Source organism: Scleropages formosus, chromosome 15 (assembly GCF_900964775.1).
Source record: "Scleropages formosus chromosome 15, fSclFor1.1, whole genome shotgun sequence".
NCBI classification, from domain to species: Eukaryota; Metazoa; Chordata; class Actinopteri; order Osteoglossiformes; family Osteoglossidae; genus Scleropages; species Scleropages formosus.
In genome coordinates, this window is record NC_041820.1 from 27,905,543 (window position 1) to 27,929,520 (window position 23,978).

Consider the following 23,978-nt stretch of genomic DNA (forward strand, 5'->3'; position numbering starts at 1 on the left):
CTCGCGCCGGACAGCGCTCGCAGCGGTGAGTGGCAGCACTTACAGCCAATGAGAGAAAGGACTGTTCTCATCAGAAGATTGCGATTGGCGAGCCGACGGGCAGCGCATGCCCAGGCACAGTGTTGCGGAGCGACTGGGCCGCGTACGCCTCGCGCACATCTGCAGACCTGCAGGTACGCGCGAGCCAAAAGATGGGTGCGGGTGCTGCCCTGAAGGGCGATGGATTACAACGCTGAGGAAAGAGTGGATTTAAAGCCAACATGTAGTTTGCCTACGACAACAATAAAGAAACCGCAAAAAAAGTTTATACTGACTTATACATATTTTGACTTTTGTGTTAACAATTTTATGTAACGTAACAGCTTATGATACATTTCTTCATTATTCACACACAGGATTGTGCTACTGCCTTTCTGTGACCGCCTGCTCACATATCCTATAATTTTAGTGTCAAGTCAATGTTCAACGAAGTACACAATATCAACAAGGCGAACCATACATGTATACATTTGTTTTTAATTGCACTACTTTTTATTAAAACTGTTGTAACAGCGCTGAAGGGAGTAAATGTGTAAATAGTTGACGTTAGTGTTTATGTGTGTGTACATAGTTGTGTGCAGTTTCTGATTGGTTGTCGTTCTATTTATGTTCAGTGTTCAAGAGTGGAATTCTGGGGTGGGGAGTCCCGGGGGGAACCCCTTAAGCATGGGATGCAGCAGGGGGGCTGGGAGTGACCCAGGCCAGGGGGATTCTGAAGTGTTCTGTGTTTTGTATTGTCTGAAGCGTCTTTATTAAGAGTGCTGTTACGAAACGTGTACGCTTCTAATGAAGAGCACGTTTCTAATAGCTCCGTGGGGGGATACTACACTATTCTGCTGTCTTGCACACATTATAGAAGTACTGTTTCCAGTATTAACTAGTTATGCAACTGGTTTTCTTAAAAAAAAAAAAAGCTGTTTTGTAGAAAGCATAGATTAAATGCAAGCTGTTTAGTTTACATCTCGTGAGCACGATGACGCAATAAGCAGACAGTGAACACGCGCGCTCGCGAGTGCTAGTCGGTTTTGCGCTGTTGCGGCGCTCAGGCGGAGTTCTCAAGTCGCCCTAATTTGTGAGCTGCGCGGTTGATGCCCCACTGAGTCCAAAATATTCCCCACTGTACCGGTTTTTAAGTTTAATGGCGGGAATTTGTTGCAGTCTATCAAAGGCAACGAAAATGCTTCATCATGTGACATGTGCAAAACTAACTGCCTCTGTTATAAATCCTATCGCGACTACTGGAGAGAAACAGGAAAAATACTGTAACCCAAGCTCTGATATAAGACTAATATTTGTGGTCAGGTTTGGGCTCGAATTGTTGGCCGAAGTCAATTGAAAACCCTTACTAATGAAGTAGTGTCTTCAAAAAATAACTGTAATGACGCCCATTACTGAGGAGTGTCATGTTAGGCAACAACCAACAGTGAAAGCAAAAGAAATCAATGGCCTCTATTAAAACAATGAAAATGAATTCATACTCATTGAAAAAGTTGACATGGTGTTCCACGCTACCTGGGCTGTGGATTCAGTGTGGCTTACATTCACCACTCATTTCCTGGGCCATTGCTCCAGTTTCCTGCCATAGTCCAAAGACAGATGTTGCAGGTGAACTGATGAGTTTAAATTGCCTGCAGTGTGTGTGTGTGTGTGTGTATTATACTGCTCTGCTGTGTAGATTTACATTTACTCATTTAGCAGACACTTTTCTCCAAAGTGACTTCCGATGAACTCTGTAATGTTATCACTCCACACACCTTATTCACCAAGGTGACTTACACTGCTAGATACACTACTTACAATTGGTCACTCATCCAGACATCAGTGGAACACATGCTCTCTGCTACCTCACACACTACAGGTGAACCTGAGCAGCATGTCTTCAGACTGTGTGGGAGAAAACCCACACAGACACGGGGCGAACATACACCACACAGACTGAGCGGGGATCAATCCTTAGAAATAAAAATTCCACTTGCTCTCCGCCATGACTTGGGAATTACCCCCTTCTTCCACACAACAGCCATCAGTCTCCACAGAAATTTTAGAAAGTCTGTTTCAAAACCTTGCGACGGACTGGCGTCCCGTCCTGGGTGTGTCCCCTCCCCCTCCGGCCTTACGCCCGATGTTGCCGGGTTAGGCTCCGGCTCCCCGCGACCCCATATGGGACAAGCGGTTCAGAAAATGTGTGTGTGTTTCAAAACCAAGCACAGAATTCCATAACTTTTCTGGATAGCTTTAAATTCAGGCTTAAGACCCATATATTCAGTGTCACCCATCAAAACCATATTTGTGCCACGACCTCTGTAGGACAAGCAGGAGGAAACTGAACCAATAAGACATTTAAGAGCTCCCACCACTTCCCTTTTTGTCCTTTATCACATTACTCTTTATTTTGTTTCATTCTCTTGTCAGACTGTAGTAGGTGCCTCAGAGCTCCTGCACTTGGTCTGGGTGGAGCTGCCTGTCCTACACATGTTTGTGTTTGTTTCATGTGACTGCTGCACTTTACCCTGACAGTCCAAAGATTCCTGTTTCAGGTAAACTGGTGAGCCTAAATTGCTTCTAGTCAGTGACTCTGTATGTGATTGCCCTGTGGTGGACTGATGATTACAGAATTAAATTTTAAGATTTATTTTATTATTACTGTTGTTACAGGAAAACTATACTTACATTTTGTCAATAAAATATTAAATCAAATCACACAGTCATTTAATGTTGTGTCCATACAGTACTGTGCCCAAAACGGTTTCTGCCAATGCGTACTTGTCTAACTGCCCAAAACAGTTACTGCCAAAGTGAGTTCTTGCCTACCGAAATGCTTACTTGTCTAACTGCACAGAGTCGTGTTTGCCAGGGTGAGTGTCATGATGTTACCCCGGCGCGGTTGCGTCGGACCCAAGTGCGGAGCAAAGGAAGCTTGGTCATGGGGCGGTTCAGTAGACATTGTCAGAAAACAGGCAAAGGGTCACCGATATGCAAACAGAAACCAAAGGGGCAAAATCCAAGAATCGTAATCCAAGAGACAGGCGAGTGATCGAGGCAAACCAAGGGGTCAGAGGCGAGGAGCACAAGTGATCGATGAGGCTGAACAAGGTTCCACGCCTACGTGTGCTCCGGGGCGTCTTTTTATGCGATCGCTCCCTGAGCCGCCGCAGGTGCTCCTCGTTGCGCTGAGGGGGGCATGACAGTGAGTTCTTGCTTGCCTGAATGCTTACCTGTCAAACTGCTCAAAAGCCTTTCTGCCAATGCAAGTTCTTGCCTACCTAAATGCTTATATTTACACACACACACACACACACACACACACACACACACACACACACACACACACACACACACACACACACACACACACACACACACACACACACACACACACACACACACACACTTTCAGAACCGCTTGTCCCATACAGGGTCACAGGGAACCGGAGCCTACCCGGGAACACAGGGGCGTAAGGCCAGAGGGGGAGGGAACACACCCAGGACGGGACACCAGTCCGTCACAAGGCACCCCAAGTGGGACTTGAACCCCAGACCCACCGGACAGCAGGACTGTGGGCCAACCCACTGCGCCACCGCACCCCCCTATTGCTTATTTTTACATTTACATTTATTTATTTAGCAGATGCTTTTCTCTAAAGCGACTTGCAGTGGATACTATGTAGTGCCATCAGCCCACACACCTTATTCACCAAGGTGACTTGCACTGCTAGATACACTACTTACAATGTGTCACTACTTATCTGTCTAACTGCCCAAAAAGGTTTCTGCCAATGCAAGTTCTTGCCTACCAAAATGCTTACATTTCCAATTGCCTAAAACTGTGTTTTCCAATGTGACTTCTTGCCTCACTAAATGCTTACATGTCTAACTACCCAAAAGGGAGTCTGTCAAAGTAAGTTCTTGCCTAGCTAAATGCATTCTTGTCAAACAAGTGGCATAAAACCATGGCAAACGGGATCAAGCCAGACACCTCTTGGCCTTTTGGCTAAAATCAAAGTGTAGTACCAGAGATTTTAGTGGGGGAAGAGTGGAGCCTAATACAGGACTGTGTGTGGCATGCCCACAGCTTTCCTGGGGCAAAGCTCTGGTCCCTTGTAGGAGTTAGTTTTTTTTTTTGGCTAGCCTGCCAAGCCTAAGGTGCAAGGTTTCAGGTGGCTTCTCTGCCGTCCCCACAGGGTGACGCAGAGATTTTGTTTTGAACTGTTTTGTACCAGATTGTCCAGAGTAGGGTTTTCTTTGACGATGTTGGCAGCCCCTGCGGAGGATGAGAGACCATCATTGACAGTGAGGATGGCGGCTGGAAGGATGCAAGCTTTGAAGAATACCATCCGCTTCTGCTGGAGGAACCGGGATGATGTCGTTGGATTTCATGAGCACATTCCTTTCATTCGTGAGATTGTCTTCGGACTGCTAGGACTTCTGGCGGAGGACATTGTCTGCATCCAGAGAAATGGGCCATTGTCCTTTTTTGACGTCACGCTGGTGACGTTAAACGTTATTGGAGAGTATTGGAGACGTGTAAGGTGAGTGCAATGCATTCCAAGCTGCTTCCCTACTCCATTGAGCTACTCTGGAGGACAGATAGAAGAGTTGTGACTGTCCATGTCTTCGACCCCTTCGTGTCGGTGGATGTCGTGGCAGCTTTCCTGGGGGATTTTGCCGACCTCTTCCCCGGACATGAGGAAAACCAGGACCTTCTAGGCATCAGAACTGGATGGAGAAGCTTTTTAGTTCGCCTGCGTCCTGACCCTGCAGGGATGGATGGTTATAGGCACCTGCCTGCATATTTTACCTTGGGCAAGGCAAGATGCTTCCTATTTTATCATGGTCAGCCTCCCTCCTGCCATTTGTTTTCTTGGTCAGGGACATCCTGGGAGATCTTGCAAGACAATGAAGTGCCAGCCATGTTTGGAAATCGGCCATCTAGCCAAGGACTGCGTAGGCCCCCGCCACTGTACCCAGTGTGAGGGGGAAGATCATCTTCTCCGCAGCTGCCCGCAGCGCAAGCCGACCTGTGCGGGGATGGTGCGGGCAGAGGTGGTACTGATGGGGGATGGTGTGGAAGCCCAGCCTTCGTTTGGTGGCGCTGCGGAGTAGCTGGGACCAGCAGCGGGTGCTGAGGTAAGAAAGCGGTTGTCCGGGGCCAGTGTGGAGAGGAGAGTTATGGGCTTCGTACACACCGTTGTGTTTCGGTTGCTCTGGCAACACCATGTTTTCCTCCAGTGAGTAGCATGTCCCTTTTGTTTTAGGTGTGTTTTTGCATGATGGAGAGATGCTGGTGAAGGAAGCATTGCTGGGAGGTGTGTAAAAGCATAATGTAAGTGTATGTTTGCCTGTGGGGCATCCAATTGTGGGAGAGAGATGGATCAAAAGTCCCACGTGTTGTCAGAGAATTTTTTAGTTTCTTTGTTGCTGAGTAATGTCTCCATCTCGTGGGTCTAGTGTGGAATTACAGGTGGTGTTGAAATTTCTGTGGTGAATGTGTGTGTGTGTGTGTGTGTGTGTGTGTGTGTGTGTGTGTGTGTGTGTGTGTGTGTTTGGGGTGTAGGTGTGCAGAGCAGCTTTGTATGCTTGGATTGGGGTAGGCTGTGCTCACGTGTGGTCTGGGGATAGCCTAGAGTAAGAGTTAGGATTAGGGTTGGGGTTGGGGTTAGGTTAGGGTTGGAGCTAGGGTTAGGCTTGTGTGTGCTTGTTCCACCTTATCTTTCATTGAGCCCCTCGGGAGTTCGTGTGCGGAGTGCGTGAATCCACTTTCGTTCTGCTCTACTCCTGTCCCCGGTGGACCAGTGGATGTTAGCTCCTAGACCTGTGATGTTTAGGCTGTCCAATCCGTGGTCTATGAAGTCGTTTATAAGTGCAGTGGTCCTAGTTCTGTGGGAGATGCTGTATAGGTATTATTTTAGCCTGGTGTTGAGCTCGTGTTTGGTCTCCCCGACGTACCTTTTTTGACACCTGTTGCAGGTGATCAGGTACACTGCATTTTTTGTGGACAGTGTAATTGATTGTCGGACAGGCTGTCCCCCTCCTCCGTGTATGACATATTTTAACGGTGTGAAATGTTTGTAGTAGTCTGGTGGTACCTTTGAACCCGAGTTAAATTTGGCCCTGACTAATAAGTCTTTTAAATTTTTGTTGTTCCTTTTGTATGCTGAAATTATTTTTAAGTTTTCCAGCGGTGGATACCCTTTGTCATGTATGGAAGCGGCGAACCCAAGTGCAGAGCGGTATATGTGGTGTATTCGGGGAAATCCAAGAGAGGAGGTCAAAGAACAGGTGATTGGTCTTCGAGGTGCAAACGTCGGTACAGAGAGAATCCAAAAGGCGAGGTCGGTACACAGGCAAGAGGTCGATGAACATAAAGAGGTACAGGATCGTGAGAACAAGGAACGGGAGCGGGGAAGGCGTTAGGGAGCAGGTATTAGAAGAGCTAGGAGGTCGCAAACAACAAGGCTGAACAAGGTTCCGCATCAGCTGCTGGTCTGACGCAGCCTTTTGTGCCTCAGTCTGCACTGTGTTCCAGGTGTTCCATGTTGGCTCGGAGGTGTGGGCGTGGCACCCTTCCTTGATTTCAGTAAAACAGTTTTTTAGTTTGTGGTTGAGTGTTGTGTTCTGGAGAGAGTACTTTGTTATCAGCCTGGCATGCACTGTCACTGTTCTAATGGTATCAGTGTTTGTGATTTTATGTGGCGTAAAAATTGTCTTGTGTACCATCTTGGTCAGAGAGCCTGGAACAAAACTGTGCCTACATTCTTGAAATGAATTCGTTCTGAACAAATTCTGTGGAACCTGATCAGCTGCGATTTTATTAGTCCTTTGAATGTGTGCTTAGGGTGATAACTGGATTCGTGTAGCAGACAATATTTGTCTGTTTTTTTGAAAAAGACCTTAGTTTTTAGTGATTTAAGGCCATTTTGAGATTCACTGTAATATACAGTGGTGTCCAGGAAGTTTACTTCCCTTGTGTCCCAGTATTGTTTTACTGCTATTTTTGGGTGGTGTGTCCATTATAGCTGTGAAAGTGTTGAAGTCTGCGAGGCTGTGCTGCCAGACTGTGAAAATGTCATCTAGACATCTGTAGTAGAGAAGTGGTTTGATTGGGCATTTGTCAAATAATGTTTGCTCCCAGGTGGCGCAGTGGGTTGGACCGCAGTCCTACTCTCTGGTGGGTCTGGGGTTCGTGTCCCGCTTGGGGTGCCTTGTGACGGACTGGCGTCCCGTCCTGGGTGCGTCCCCTTCCCCCTCCGGCCTTACGCCCTGTGTTGCCGGGTAGGCTCCGGTTCCCCGTGACCCCGTAAGGGGCAAGCGGTTCTGAAAATGTGTGTGTGTGTGTGTTTGCTCCCAATCTGCCATATATATATGTTAGCATAGGTGCTGCAAATTTCTTGCCCATTGCTGTGCCCTGGATCTGTAAGTAGCTTTTGGAGTCGAATACAAAGTCGTTTCTGGTTAAGCTTATGTCCAGTAGTTTTTAGTATTTCCACATTTGGTCTATTCGGGTCTGGATACTTGTTGAAGAGTCTCCTTACCGCTTCTAGGCCCAGATCTGTGGCAATGTTTGTGTACAGGCTGTTGATGTCAATAGTGAATAAATTGCATCCTCTGGAACAGAAACGTTCTCCAGCTTGCTAATGAAGTTGTATGTGTCCTTCAGGTAGCTGGGACAGAGGGTTCAGGTAGCTGTCAATGTACTCTGCTATATGATACGTTTCACTATTGCAGTCTGACACAGTAGGTCTTCCTTTGGGGATCTCTCCAGGGATCGTCCGTGTTTCGGGGTCTGCGTGTATTTTTGGGAGAGGTAGAAATTTCGGGCCCGCGGAATTTCAGGTCCCGTTAAGTAATGTTTTTGTTTCTTTGTTATGTACTGTTTAATTTGTAACTATGTTAAAATCTCGACTTGTTTCCGGTCCCAGTGGATGCGGCAGCGGAGTGTAATATTCCGTATTACTTAGTTGTCATGTGGCCTCGTATTTGTCCTGTTGTGCATGCATTATTACGATTGCAGAACCTTTGCCTGCCGGGTTAAAGACTATGTATTTGTTTTTCCTTAGTGTCTGTATTGCCCCCCTTAAGGGTGGGCTGAGGTTACGTTTTTGGTTGTGTGTGTGTGTGTGTGTGTGTGTGTGTGTGTGTGTGTGTATGTGATGGATCATATTATTTTACTGTTGTATTTGATTAATTTCCGAATATTGGGACTGACTTGTTTCAAATTTGGTTCCCATTTAGATGATTTGGTAAATGGGGTTAGCCGTTTCTTTTGTTGGAAATTGAAGTAGTCTAATAGTTTCAATTTTCTGTTGTATGAATGGATGTCCCTGAGGAGTTCCCCCAAGTCTGGTCCATCTGGTGTGGGAATGAAAGTGAGGCCTCTCTCCAGAAGTTCGTCTTCCGGTTTTGTCAGGGTAAACGTTTTGGACAAGTTGATAATGTTGGTGTGCTTTGTGTTTTTGTCGCACGTCTCCACCCTTGAAAGTTTAACTGGTCCAGCCAGTGTCCGACGGTCAAATGCGCTGTTCCTGTTGCCCACCGTGTTACGTTAAGACGGTCGACTTTGAAGAGAAGTTTTTTGATCATGGGTAATGAACTCCCGTGTTGTTCAGTGTGTCTGTTGATGGCGTCCGGTGTGTTCTGTTGCTCCCTGGGTAACATGTCCGAGTATTGTATCAGGGGCGTGTGTATGGAGGCATTTGGGAAAGTTTCCCTTGCCGCCCTCCACATGTGCTGTAATCGCTCGATAACTGTCTTGTACGGTTGTTGCAGACGGTTATGAAGTCCTGCAGCTAATATTACCTGTTGTGTCTGGAGGTGTGTTTGTTTTTTTTTCTTCTAATATTTTGGCTACGTGAAAGAAGTTGGCTACTGCAGTCTGTGGCACCAGTTCCTCCTCCGAATTGACGGGGTGGGGCTCCGGCTCCTGTGCATGTTTCTTATGTTATCTGTTTGCTCCTGTTCCGCACCCCTTTCTGTACTGAGTGTTGCACTGCCGTCTATGGCCTGTTCTACTTTCAGTAAATTGTGTGTCCTTTCCACTGTAGTCTCTCTGTTTCCCTGCCCGCTTGTCTGTTTTTCCACAACTGTTCTGCTCTCCGGGAGGGCCTCAATTATTGCTACCTCCTGGGACCCTACGCTGGTGCTGGTTCTTATAGGTCCTGTACGTCTCTGTCCCTTTCCTCCCGTTCCCTTGCCTGTTTCTTCCGTCTCCTTCCCTTTGTCATTCTGTTTATTTACTTCACTGTAGCCATTTTCTGTTTGCTTTGTTTTTCCTTTTGTCCCACTCTGTCTGTCCTGTGGAGCCCTAGGTGGTGTATCTGCTCCCCTATGTACTTGTGCTATTGTTTTACCTGTCCTACCCGTTCCTGCTCTGTTCTGTTCTGTGTTTGTTACTTGTGCGTATGTCTGGTGGCTGTTTGCTGGCCCCAGACAGGTTACTGTTCTGACCCTGTCATTTTCCTCGTTGTTTTCCGTTCGTTTATTAAGACCGAGGATATGTTTCTTTCTGATCAATATTTCTTCTTTTAATTGGTGTCTGTATCTACTTTTTGCCAGCTTCACCCCCACCTCCTATTCTACCACACTGGCTAAGTCAGAAGTAGGTTTTTGTGTGTGTATTATGCCTTCATAATGGGACTGGAGTATATACACGTTACTTTTCATCCAGGCCTCCATTTTTTTTTTTTTTGTACTGTCTGTCACGTAATGTTGTTAGGGAATGAAGGTTTAATAAATTGGGTTATTCTGAGCTAGGCATAGGGTTGCAGCAAGGGTTATGGTTGGAGCTAAGGTTAGGGCTGGAGTGAGAATTAAGGTTGGAGCTAGGATTAGAGCTGGAGCTAGGGTTAGGGTTTGAGCTTGCATTATGGTTGGAGCAAGGCTTAGGGCTGGAGCTAGGGTTAGGATTGGAGCTTGGCTTAGGGTTGCAGCAAGGGTTATGGATGGAGCTATGGTTAGGGTTGGAGCTAGGGCAAAAGCTGGATCTATGGATAGGGCAGGAGCTACGGTTAAGGTTGGGGCTAAGGTTTCAGCTGGAGCTGGGGTTAGAGCTTAGGTCAGGGTTTGAGCTAGAGTTAGGGTTGGAGCTAGGGTTAGCATTTGAGCTATGGTTTGGGGTGGAGCTAGGGTTAGGGTTTGAGCTAGGGTTAAAGTTGGTGCTAGGGATGGGGCTGCAGCTGGGGTTAGGGTAGGAGGAAGGCAAAGGGTTCGAGCTAGGTTTAGGGTTGAAGCTAGTTTTAGGGTTGGACCTATGGATAGGGCTGGAGCTAGGGTTAGAGCTTGGGTTAGGGTTTGAGCTAGGTATAGAGCTGGAGCTTGGGCTAGGGTTGGAGGTAGAGTTAGGGCTGGACCTATGGATAGGGCAGGAGCTATGGTTAAGATTGGAGTTAGGGTTTGGGCTAGAGCTATGGATAGGCAGGAGCTAGGGTTAGGGCTGGAGCTATGCATAGAACTTGGGTTATGGTGTGAGCTAGGGCTAGGGTTGGAGCAAGTCTTTGGGTGTGGTCTTGGGTTAGGGTTGGAGGGAGAGTTAGAGTCGGAGCTAAGGTTAGGGTTGGAGCTAGGATTAACGTTGGAGCTAGGGTTAAGTTTGGCGGTAAGGTTAGGGTTGAGGATTAGGTTAGGGTTGGAGCAAGGCTGAGGGTTTGAGCTAGGGTTAGGCTGAGGAGAGTTATGGACTTTGTTTACACAGTTGTATTTTGGTTGCTCTGGTAACACAGTATTCTCCTCCAGGCTGTAACATGTCCCTTTTGTTCTTGGTGTGTTTGTGCTTGGTGGAGTGATGCTGGTGAATGAAGCGTTGCTGGGAGGTGTGTAAATGCATTATGTATGTGTGTGTGTTTGCCTATGGGGTGTCCAGTTGTGAGAGAGAGGTGGACCAAGAATCAAATGTGTTGTCAGAGAATTTTTTTAGTTTTTTGTAGTGGAGTAATGTCTCCCCCTTGTGAGCCTTTTGTGGAATTGCAGGTGGGTTGAAAATTTTCTGGTTAATGTGCTGTGAAGTGGTTGAGGTTTAGGTATCCAGAGCAGGTTTGTATTCTTGGATAGGGGTAGGCTGTGGATGGGAGATTTTTTAAGAAAAAAAAATTTTTGAACATGAATGGGTTATGTCTGGTCTGGGGGATGGGAGATTTTGTTCAAGAAAAAACTTTTGAGCGTGTATGAGTCGTGTGTGTGCTGGAGCTAGGGTTGGGGTTGCAGCTTAGGTTTTGGCTGGGGCTATGGTTAGGGTTAGATGTAGGGTTAGGGTTAGAGCATGGGTTAGGGCTGCAACTTGGGCTTGGGTTAGAGCTTAGGTTTGGGCTGCAGCTTGGATTAGGGTTGGACCTTGGATTAGAGCTGGAGATATGGCAAATTTAGAGCTAGGTTTCGGGCTGGTACTATTATTACGTTTGGAGCTTGGGTTAGGGCTGAAGCTAAGGTTAGGGTGGGAGCTAGGGTTAGTGTGAGAGTTTGGACAATGGATGGAAGCAACAGTGAAAAACCGAAGTAGTAAGACCAAAAATGTTTATTTTTCTTTACTTAAAAAGATGACCTTCAAAAACACTTCAACCCCAGACAAATACAAAAATAAACATTTGGTTACAAAAGAAAATAAGGCCTATGAGCCATGGGCTTAATCCCCTTACACCAACAGCAATACACAGCTTTCCCATTCTCTGAGTGAGTGCCTGTCTGCATGAGTCTGCGTGAGTCTCCTAATTAGTGACCAAATACAAGCTTTATAGCAGTAATTCCACCCTTCTGGCTACACCATAACAGCCTCAACAACTAATTCCAAAATGCATATTCTGCAAAAATAACACCCAACATAAATACAAAAACATACAAACCATACAAAACATTTGTCTATAATAAATATCCCTATCTTACAATATATAAAAACATTTATCCCATTACACAGTAAATCACCCCTGTCAAGTTGGTTGTGCCTAAGGACTCCCACCTAGAAATACCCCAAGTGATTCAGTCCATCTAGTTTGCAATACAGGCTAACCAGCACAAGAAAGATGTTAAACTGCTGAATCATGGTAAGCAAAGAAACTATAGAAATGATCCTTGAAAACTGCATTAAAGGTGTTTATTTATAACAACCACCTACCTGTACTTGTCATACTTTAATTAAAGAAATGTTAATAGTTATTGACAAATGGATAATGGTAGGCCTTTCCCAGCACCTAACCTGGTTCAAACAGAAAATGTTAAGTGAAATACTGGACCAAAACAAACGGTGTAACAGTACACGGTGAAGTGTATGTGAACAGGCAGCAGCAACAACAAAATTCAATACTTCATTGATGCTATTTTTGCTGGCATCTTACTGATTCCTTGCTACCAGCATGCCTGTCACAGCTCAGGATGTGACAGTTAGGGTTGGAGCTTGGATTAGGGTTGCAGCTTGGTTTAGGGTTGGAGCTAGGGTTGGGGTTGGAACAAGGGTTAGGACTGCAGCTAGGATGAGGGTTGGAGCTTGTGTTGCGGTTAGAGCTAAAGTTATGGCTGGAGCTATGGTTAAGGCTGGATCTTTCTGCTTTCTTGGTCTTCTTCTTTTCTGGGGATTTTGCAAAGATGTGGACCTTATTCTGTTTTCCGCACTTGACGCGAATGCGTTATCTTTTTTGTCTCCAGCCTTGGGTCACCATGCCCTGTTTCAGTCTCTACTTGTTTATGAGAGCATCAGTATAACAGTTTTCTCACCCAGTTTGTCTTTGTTAGTTCCTGCTCCTTTATACAGCGTGCTGCGTTACATCTCTCCTTTAGAGACCGAGGCAGAGAGTCCAGAGCGAGGAGTCGAACACCTTGTAGCCGAGACAACATCTTTCGAAAGAATGGAGTCCCTGTTCAATGTAAGTTCCATCCTGAATGAATCATCTGAAGGCAGAATGCGTTTCGCCATCACTCATGCTGACTCGGACAGGTAGGAGCCATGTGGGAGGTGCACCTGGCCAGGTGAATGTTTCCACTAGTCCCTCCCTGGTCTCACAAGTTGCGTGTTTCTCACAGCCTGGAGGTGGACAATGTTCCATCCCAAGAACGGAGTCCTCTGGCTTTGCAGGAGAGTCCAGGTCTGCTGCTGCACCCCTGCTTCCCACAGAGCCAGCGGCGCGAGTCCTTCCTATACCGCTCGGACTCTGACTACGACCCGTCTCCCAGGGCCATGTCCCGCAACTCCTCTCTTACCAGCGAAGGGTAAGAGGCTCCCGCTCCATATCTCTGCACAGTCTCTAAACACACTGTGTATCTCACAAGCTCACTGACTAGTCCTCGGAACTCACAGCTGCAAACACAACTGGGGCCCCATGTGTGTTTGGAAGTCTTCTTTGTTTGTAAGTCCAAAGTCATTTTTCACCACCGAGTCACAATCCATGGAAGGTTAATTGTTATTGAGGTGTCACTTGATTGATTTGCTGATTGGTTTCTGTAAATGTCTCAGATAGCTATGATAGGTTAAAAAAAAAAAAAAAAAACCTTTAGAGACACTAATATTTTTATGCACTTCAAGCTGTGTTCCAATTGAAAAATGATGCACTTCACCTTTCCTGTTGTTAACCACTTGGCCAGTTGGGGGTCCCGGTGGTCCAGAGCCTGTTCCAGAAGCACAGAGCCCAAGGCTAGGCAGGGTACACTCTGCATGTGATGACACTCCGTTGCAGAATTTAACAATGACTCAAAATATGACTGAACATTGGTTCATATGGTGGAAAGAAACAAACTAACTACTTAAGAATCACGTGTCTCTTTCTCCTAATGTAATGAACACATTGTATTTTCGCTGGGATGTACGTCGCCTTGGAGAAAAGTGTCTGCTAACTGAATAAATGTAAATAAAAATGTGACCTCCACAAGTTCCCATTGAATGCCAGGTAATGACTGATTGATTGATCCCATAAGCGTACATAGCTTTCCTCATTTTGCTGTTGATCGCTGACACTCAGGATCCCCAGGCAGGAGCTGTAAACACTGTGGAAGTGAACTGAATTCAGGTAGTCCCACACTCCTCTTCCATTTGGCTGCTCTTTACTGCCATCTCTCAGCTCAGAGGGTAAACGCAGGTCATATTTGTTCCTCCACAGATGTTTTTAAAAAAGAGTTAAAGAAAAGTGCAATCACAAATAAACTGGAAGATGTTTTTGCCTTTAGCAATTTGTGGCTCAGACATCCAAAACCTGAGGAGCCTGTGCGTAAAATGCTTAGTAATCACTTCTCCTCCAATACTGTGAGTTTCATTCACTGTGACTTTGAAGTCCCATTGTTTGTACCTTCACATGCCATCACCTTCCTCATTCCTGACCTTTCTTTGGACGTTTCTCACACATGCGCTGATGTTCAGAAAGGTCAGTTTGTAGTTCCCAGCTCACCTGAACAGAATGTCTTTGCACTGTGAGAGGAAATTTTATGTACTTTGTTTTATTCACTAATTGTTGTTTGCACGCTTGACTTTTATGTTCTTGTCGTTCCTCTCCTCAGGCTCACAGAAGACTTCATTGTCACCCCTTTTGCTCAGGTGAGGCTGTTTTGCACACGGAGTTGGTGATCCGAGTCCCTCGGTTCTTGAGCCCTGAATTCCAGCTGGGTTTACCCCTGAGGACGACTCATCTAGCCTAGAGCATCGCTCACAATCACTCATCGGGCTCTCCTCTCTTTCCAGGTTCTGGCAAGTCTGTGATCTGTAAGGATCAACTTTGCCCTCCTCGCCAACATCTCATCACCCACGGTCAAGTCGGTGTCTCGCTTTTGGTGAAACCTGCCAATCTAAACTGTCACTGCAGTCAGTGAGAACCATGTTACCACCTCCTCTGTGACAGTCTGTGAGTGTGTGAGAGCGTGTTTGACAGAGTGTGTGTGAGTAGCATTGTGTCACTGAACTATGAAAGTACGATTCTTTCTGTGGTTCCTTGAACGTGGTGAAGCCTTTTTTCCATCGGCCTCAAAATAATGTTGCGTTCCCCACAATGGCCACTAGGTGGCGATGTTCACGTATCCCTGGTGTAACATGCAGGAGGTCTCCACTGGGAATGCAGCAAACCACTCCCAGGACAGTGCTCTCCGGTACGTTTAGTTCGATACCCTTTGCATCACTCACATTCACACTCGCACTCATCCACACACAAACATCAGCACAGTCATGTGACCTTGATGTTGCCTTCATGTGACCTCACAGAGGAGGCCTACCAGCAACTGGCTCACGAGACCTTGGAGGAGCTAGACTGGTGCTTGGACCAGTCGGAGACCATCGAAACGCACCGCTCCGTCAGCGACGTGGCCTCGACCAAGGTGCAGATCTCACCTGTGCTGACTGACACTCGTACCGCGGCACCGACAACCACCATGTGAGAGTGTGTGGCAACCCCCCAAATGTGACCTGTGGTCATCCTTCCACTGTGTGTGTTTTCTCACTCAGACTGCCCCCCATCTGTGCATAGCATCACTTAGATTAACACCCAGCTGTGTGTGGTGCGTTTCCCGCTGCTGTCCAGCTGGGCACTCTTTGTGTACTTTCTTAGAGACGCCCGCTGAGTGCTACCGTGTGTGGTGTCTCTCTCCGAGTCTCACTGCTGTAGGATGTATGTCACGTTTCTCCATCTGCTCACCACTGTGGTGTTTTTCCAAAACACCAACACTGATCCTGAACAATGTGAAGATTCGGTTGCCAGGGAAACCTTTTTTCTTGCCATGGAGACTGGTTATGGAATGCTGTGGGTCTGTGAGGATGAGCATGAACAATGGACTTCACAGGGCTGTGTGTGTGTATTCACTGTGAGAGAAGGAGCACAAAACAAACACACTCTCTCATCCTGATTGACTCCGCCCACAGTTTAAGCGGATGCTGAACCGAGAGCTCTCCCACCTGTCTGAGATGAGTCGCTCTGGAGTCCAGGTGTCCGAGGACATGTCCAGCACATTCCTTGGTGAGTGCAGCTGCTGCACTTGGACAATGACTCCTGTGACACCAAGCCCACCTGTGCCTGAAAGCTACTCGCCTGTCTGCTTATGTTTACGCACTCAGACACGCACCCTTTGAATGGATGTCCATCTGCTCCAGTTACAATTTTATTTGTATCATTATTGATTTATTTTCTATTTTTCAATTGCCAGTTAGTTTTAACAGCATTTGCTTATCTGTGCTGATGTACTTCATTTTATGTTCAATATACAAACTGACTCGCTGTCAAAGTCAGTACTTCAGAGAGAGCAGGATGAGAAGGAGCTCCTTCAGCCCCTTGGGACTGCAGTCATCTGTTTCATTCCAACATCTTCAACGGACCTTGGCTGAGTTTACGTGGCTCTGTGTGTGTTTGCATGGCTGTGAGAAGGAAAGGGATGTCATGAAGACCTTCCGAATGCCAGAGGACACATTGATGGCCTATGTGATAACCGTAGAGGACCACTACAACGCGAGTGTGTCCTACCACAACAGTCCGCGTGGAGCAGATGTCACGCAGTCCACTCATGTCCTGCGCTCCACGCCTGCCCTCAAAGTGAGCAAACAACTCATTAAATGTTAACATTCTAATGTTGGACAAAAATGCTTTCCAGCACCACACAACAGCAATATGTGCCTTTACACAGCAAGCTCCTTTTTTATCTCACGAGTGTCCGGATGTGACGGGTGGACACCTTATTCTTCTATGGCTGTCTAGAGCACTACAGTAGGGACAATCCGCTGTGGACAATGATATCCGCTACACCACCTGATGTCCTTTCTTTCGTGATCTCTGCTGGGGCAAACACTCTGCCTGCAGTCCGTGCGGTATCACACACTTCTAGTTTTTTTCACTAGGGCACGACTTTCTTGTAACATATACTGTAAATTACAAACAAGGACTGCTGACAATACATCATATCAAACCAAAACTCTTGGTGAAGGCTTTAATCGCAGCTGAAAAATGTGTGAGTCTAACAAACCACAGACTCCTGTCAAGAGGGTTACTTTGCTAAACTGAAGGATTCAGCCCCAAAGAAAGGAACCAGTGAAACTCCTGGGAATCAGAGTGCCGTCACTTTGGACTCGTAGTGGACTCACACTACTGAAAGATTGGTGGAATAGGGAATAAAGCAATGGACACCCAACTCATTTCACCAAAACACATAGCACAGAACCCAACAGCATATCATGTCTTAAGAGACCAACATCAACCCAGCAAAGGAGGGCAGAGGGCACTGACATGTTCATGAAAGCATTTGTAGATGCTGGTTTGGATTATCTTCTGGTTCAGTTAATTGAAAAACTGTAATTTTCTGCTCCCTGTGTAGGTCCCAGCAACTGGTATGTCTAAACACATGAGTCTGTTAGCCAATCTGAAAACAATGGTAGAGAATAAAAAGGTGACAAGTTGAGGAGTGCTGTTACTGGACCATTACACTCACCGCATAGAGGTAAGAATAGACCAGTAGACTGAGGACTACGGTAACCACAGAGAATGAGTATGGGCTTCTATGCTGTAACCTCTTGAGTGTGCTCTATGTGCGCATGGCACGTTTTGGCATCCCCTTCTTTGCAATGGGAGCTTTTTTTTCTTTGTTTTCTGCTCCTCAGCTGCTAGCTGGTTCTTCCAGAGAGTTAGCTACAGTTTTTCCTGTTATACTGTATTGTTTCTTGACTTGAAACTTTGTTCAGTGCTCTATGATGAGAAGAGCACTCTATAAAAATACGTTGAATTGGACAGAATGGAACTGAATGAAAGAACTTCAAAACTGTTATAAGACTGAAGTAACCATTCTGCTCTTGGTATGTGTATAAAAGTCATTCAGACATTTCATGTTTCTGTATTTATATATGTAAATCACAATAACTACTATGCTACGCTATTGTGCTATGCACAATACTACTAGGGTCTTGTACGAGTGTGTGTCTGTACTAGGGTTAATGTGTATAAGGCTGTAATAACCACTGGGATCCTGTGGTGGGGTCTTACTGCAGGTACTGAGGATCATGGTGCACTGTGCAGACCTCAGCAATCCCACGAAGCCACTGGCCGTGTACCACCAGTGCACCGAACGTATCATGAAAAAATTCTTCAGATGGGGACAAGGAGCGCGAACGCGGCATGGAGATCAGTGCTATGTGTGATAGACACACCTCATCTGTGGTGAAGAGTCAGGTACAAATGGTGTCTGTGTGTGTAATTCAAATTGTTTAAATATTCAAGCTCAAGGAGGGAAAAAGTATATGAACCTCTAGGAAGCACGGTAATTAAAGTCAGGGTTTCCAATTAGTGAGATGCCATTCAGGTATGTGTGTCTGAGGTGACCTGTTCTATTAAAGAATTCTTCAATTTGGCTACCTGGCCTCCGTAGCAAAGACCTGCTGAAGTGCAACATGACCAGATCAAAAAAGATTTCAGAGGACCTCAAAAGAAGAATTGTTGCAGCTCATAAAATAGGAATTGGCTACAGAAATATTTAAGAAAACCTGGGCCTCCATCAGTCCAGTCAGGCACAAATAGAAGTCCTGGGTGTGTGTCCCCAGCCTTACGCCCTGTGTTGCCGGGTTAGGCTCCGGCTCCCCGTGACCCCGTATGGGACAAGTGGTTCAGATGATGTATGTCTTGTCAGTTAGGCATGTAGCATTATCACAGAAAATTGCTGACATGATGCGAAATGAATGATCTTGGTGTATTTTGTAGCGTCCGTCCGCCCCATGGAGCTACTACTAGAATCAAACTGGTGCGGGAGGCAGGCACTGCGGGGTAAAAGGAACATGCTCTTCTAATATTCGACGCGTACGTGATCGTGTCTTTCACTAGCAGTCTTAACAAAGATGCTCCAGACAATACAAGACACGCAACTTTGTACACACATGAACACTAACTAATATCAACTGTTTACACGACGGACGCTGATACAACTGACTCCCCTCAGCTCAGCGCCGCTAACAGTATATCATCATCATCATCATGACATGTGTTGCTTAGGATGCTCCCCCTCTGCTCTCTCTGGTACCAAGGCCAGGTTAACTTAGTGTAAGCGGTGTGATGCACTTGTTGCAACATGTCATGATGAATAGCAAAGCTCAAAACGTGAAGGCGAGACCAAAAGGCTCAGAGAAACTAAGTCTGTTGAAATGAGTGAGAAAAATTTCTCAGTTCATAGTAACTAGTTTTGCCGCGTTGAGCAGAGGCAGCTCTGAATGGATTGAGGAGCACAGACACTGAGTCAAGTGGAAACACCAGTCAAGGCAGAATAAAGCAGGGATAAGTTAATCCTAAATTAGTTAGTAGGTTAACGTTTTTTAGTTCTGTTTTGTGCTCTGCTTTCATCAGAAATTCTAATGTACTATGAAAATGGAGTACTACGAGTATTTTGTCTGTGTGATTAGCTCAGCTTTGAAAGCATAATTTCTGAATGCTGTAACGTGATTTCATAATCGCTCATCAGAGAAATATCACACTCGCTAGAAAATATTCCACCAGTGAATTAAGAAATAAGTTAATAAATTATTACTGAAAATTAAGTCTGTTCTCTCCTAAACTGTCATTTGTTGCATATTTCATATGCAAAATAATGAAAATTTGCGCTTAACATCTTCAAAAATAAGTTTGTAGTGATCTGATCTGCGCCGCAGGCATGTGTTCTGTGTAGACACAAGTTTTGGTCATTATTGGACAACTACATTTTCTTCGCCAACAGGCTTGCCATTTAGCTAATTCCTGTTCATTTTTAATTTATTTTAACTGCAGGTTCTTCTCATGTCTGATCTTGGTGTGGTGTGGAACAGAACTTAACTTTTTGGGGACCCCATATTGTTTTGGTAAGTGCATTTAACAAACACTTAAAAGCTATACTGATGGCAGCAGTATTTCAGCAGTCATTCAATGTAAACAATGATTTAAACCACAACTACATAGATCTGCAACAGCTAATTGTGTGGTATCCATTTTTTCTTTCTTTACTGGTACCATGGTTATGGTACGGTAAATGACCATACAAAAAAGCTAAACTGAAGGGAAAATATATAGGGAAGAAGGAGGAGCTTGACACCGGTGGGTCGTCATCTTATAATTCACATTGAAGAGCTGTTACATTCATGCTGAAAAAAGTACTGGTACACATTTCTTTCACTTTCTTCATCTTTCAGCTTCTTGCTAGATGTGGTTCTCTGTCTTTGGTTTTCCTCTAGTATAATAATGACTGATTGCAGCACAGAGTCAACCTGCCGCAGGTCATGTGTCGACAGCCTAACTCTTCATGTTTTGAGTGAACTGCTGGGATTTTAGTTCTGTTTACTCAGCATCATATGAGATTCCATCATGGCCAAAATATATGTTACACTGAACAGATTGTATTTATTTCACCGCGTACGGCTTTATATAATCAAAGATGATGCGGATCTCCGTGCCCCAGAGATCATCACTAATGTTTAATTTTTTTTGTCCCTTTTCTCTCTTTGTTGTTTGTCTAGTTTATGTGGCAGTGTAAAGACTGTGGCACTGAAGTGTCTAGGGCCTAGGCGATCAGAACTTCTTAAACATTGCAGACTAAAACGTGGTCATTTCGGAAAAGGCCATCGTATTAAATGTGTATATCCTCATTGTCCATGTTTTTATAAGACTTGGAATTCACTCTTGACACACTTATCGAGGAATCACGCCAATACCTTAACGCACTCTGATATAGTTATGACATTCTCCTGTCATGCATGTGGCCGTAGTGAATTTGGAACAGAACGTGACTATTTTGTGCACATAAGTCATCATCTGAAAAACAATGAGACAGTCACTTGTATGTTTAAAGGCTATCAATACATTTACATTAATTTGCTTAGCAGACGCTTTTCTCCAAAGCGACTTACAACGAACATTATGTAGTGTACTAGCCCATACACCTTATTCACCAAGGTGACTGCACTGCTAGATACACTACTTACAAGGAGCTACTCATCAATGCATCAGTGAAACACACTCACTCTGTGATACTCACGTTCAAGTCGCATAAAAGTCAGAAGCACAGCTTACGTTACATTAACCGTAAAAGGACAGGAGTCCTCAAAGCACTTTGCATCTATTTAGGTGAGGATGATGGACCTCTTGTTCAGGAGTATGTGGTAAGTCAGTGTCACATGTACTGTTTTCTATTCAAGAAAATGTTTTATGATTTAATGTCACTTGCCCACTAATCATTACAAGCTGTTGTGTCAGCACCAATAACTTTGGTTCAAAACTCTTGAATAGGTAGAAAAAATAGCTTTCACAATGTTATAAAGAGAGGTGCTTCTGTTATTTAGCCTAGCTTCATTGATATAAGTGGGGTGGTCAGAATAATAGAAACGCATGTAAGTAAATCCAATATAATTTAACAGCACCACGAACTGCAGCCTCCAAAATTACGACACAGCTGAATTACCACCTCTTTGAAAATTTGAATAAAAATTAAACATTATAACCATAACGAAAGTAGTATTTCATAACCATTGTATTAAACTGGGGCGCAGTGGGTTGGACCACAGTCCTGCTCTCTGGTGGGTCTGGGGTTCGAGTCCCGCTTGGGGTGCCTTGCGGCGGACTGGCGTCCCGTCCTGGGTGTGTCCCCTCCGGCCTTACGCCCTGTGTTGCCGGGTAGGCTCCGGTTCCCCGCGACCCTGTCTGGGACAAGCGGTTCTGAAAATGTGTGTGTGTGTGTGTATTAAACTGCATTGCTTTTAGCTAAATGTACCGAAGAAACTGACAACTGAGTGTATACATAAGGCTTTGATGCACACATAATACTTGTTAGTAGGAGACATTCTTTATCGGTTTGGCTCTGCAAAAAAGACTTGATAGGAAGAGATATACACAATATCACCAGACTTATCTTTAGGGGTTGATAGGTATGTGAGCAAGTGTATGTAATTAACATTAAAATAACTGCATGAATACATGCTTTCTTTTTTTCTCCTGTTATATTTAAATCTACAGGACATTAATGGAGATGACATCCTAAGAGACCTGCAAAAATCTACAACGGGCATATATGTCGTCAACAAGGAGGGTGCAGAAACTGGACATTATGATGATATTGGCGTTTGTTGAAGGAGCTGTCATTCTGGAGAACACTGGATCTGTACCCTGAGCTTCTGCAATGATGCTTGGAGTCATCTATGCACTGAACATGGCTTACCCCAAACATCTTAAGTATTACTATGAATTTATTCAAAAAGTGCTATTTCGGATGGATAGTGAAAGGCGGTCCCCCAAAATCCTTGGTTTAAAGAACAAAATCAGTGCTGGACTGTAAGACTCTGTCAGCCGCACCCTGTAAAGCTGCAGTGGTATTTATGTTTTTTTGCTGGGGGGTGAGAGAGAACATGTACAATGATGTGAAATGCAGTTTCAGAAGATCTTGTAAACTGAAGAACAAACTGGGAAAAAAATGAATATTTAAAGGTGTCCTAGGGATTTTGAGGACTATTCATTAGAAATGAAAATTTGTGCTGTTTCTGTTGGTAGTGGTCAGGAATGGTGCTGTTACTCTTTGTTAATGGTACTGGTGCATTTTGTTTTAAGATCTTAAGCCAATCAAGGGTTGAGAAAGTGACTTGTATTACAGGCACTCTTGTTTCTGAGAACAAAACTTGTGATAGGTCTGGTCACGGATCATGACTGACAAAAGCTTTCGGATTTGTCAGCGAGTAATTTATTTTTATGTTTCCATTGCCTAGTAGAATCTGAGCATCATATTTAGTTTTTCTCCACTGTAAAAGATTCTTCTATTATTTTCTAAAGAAGCTTTTATGTAAGTCAGCTAAGGGTCTCAGTTAATTCAAGTGATGCTTGTTGAAGAAATTATACTGTATGTCTTCTGCAGTCTTGGTTTATTAGACTTCACTCTGACAGATGTTTCTGAATTGCCTAATTCAAGTGCCACAAAGTCACAGTTGTAAAAATACACTGTTTCCTTTATTTGTCTGAATATTTAGTCTATTGAAAGTTAAGCTAATAATGGCTAGAAATGTTCAATTAAATGTAAAAATGGAAAAATCTAACAATAGATTTGAATTAGAGTAAACTGTACTTAAAATGGTTAAGCTAAAAATACAAATAAAATAGAATAGATCTTACTTAAAAACATTAAGTACAGTCAACTTAAAAATGTCTGGATTTAGACACGTTTATTTCGTGCATCCCTTTGATATAATAAAATTGAGTAAATTCAACATATAATTTTTTTCAGCGTTTTTACAGCACGGGGGCGTGGTGCCCCAGCGGGCTTGACCGGGATCGAAGCGTTCGAGTACCGATGCTCCACTGTAGTTGTCATGTACTCTACTGCGTATTATAAATATACTGCAATGTATACGCGTTTCAGTTGTTTTTAAAAATGTGAACATTTTTAAAAAAATCCATTTACAGCAAGCCAGGGGTGTGGTGCCTCAGCGGGCTTGGCCGGGTCCGATGAGTACGAGTTTCAAAGCAGTCGAGTTCCAAAGCTGTCGGGTGCAGAGGCTCCACTGTAGTTGCCATGTACTGTACTGTGTCTTATAAATATACTGCAATGTATACATGTTTAAGTTCTTGGATAAAATGTGAACTTTTGTTATAAAATCCAAGCACGCCGGATGCGTGTTGTCTTAGCGGGCTTGGCCAGGTCTGATGAGTACGAGTTTTTTCTGATGAGTACGAGTTTCAAAGCGGTCGAGATCCAAAGCTGTCGGGTGCAGAGGCTCCACTGTAGTTGCCATGTACTGTACTGTGTCTTATAAATATACTACAAAGTATACACATTTAAGTTCTTAAATAAAATGTGAACGTTTATTATAAAATCCAAGCACGCCGGGGGCGTGGTGCCTCAGCGGGCTTGGCCAGGTCCGATGAGTACGAGTTTCAAAGCGGTGGAGTTTCAAAGCGGTCGAGTGCACAGGCTCCAATTAAGTTGCTATGTACTGCGCTGTGTATTATAAATGTACTGCAAAGTATACACGTTTAAGTTCTTGGAAAAAATGTGAACTTTTATTAAGAAATCCATTC

At 44.7% G+C, this 23,978-nt stretch overlaps 1 long non-coding RNA gene and 1 pseudogene across 1 annotated transcript; both read left to right on the plus strand.

Moving 5' to 3' along the window:
• The first annotated feature begins 12,917 nt into the window (after positions 1 to 12,917).
• Positions 12,918 to 17,050, plus strand: LOC108941588 (cAMP-specific 3',5'-cyclic phosphodiesterase 4B-like; annotated as a pseudogene).
• Positions 17,051 to 17,303: 253 nt separating this feature from the next.
• LOC114912332 (uncharacterized) lies at positions 17,304 to 22,319 on the plus strand. The gene is made up of 4 exons (XR_003798203.1): positions 17,304 to 17,412; positions 17,957 to 18,137; positions 19,716 to 19,786; positions 21,930 to 22,319. It is a non-coding gene; the product is annotated as an uncharacterized LOC114912332 (long non-coding RNA).
• Positions 22,320 to 23,978: the final 1,659 nt, after the last annotated feature.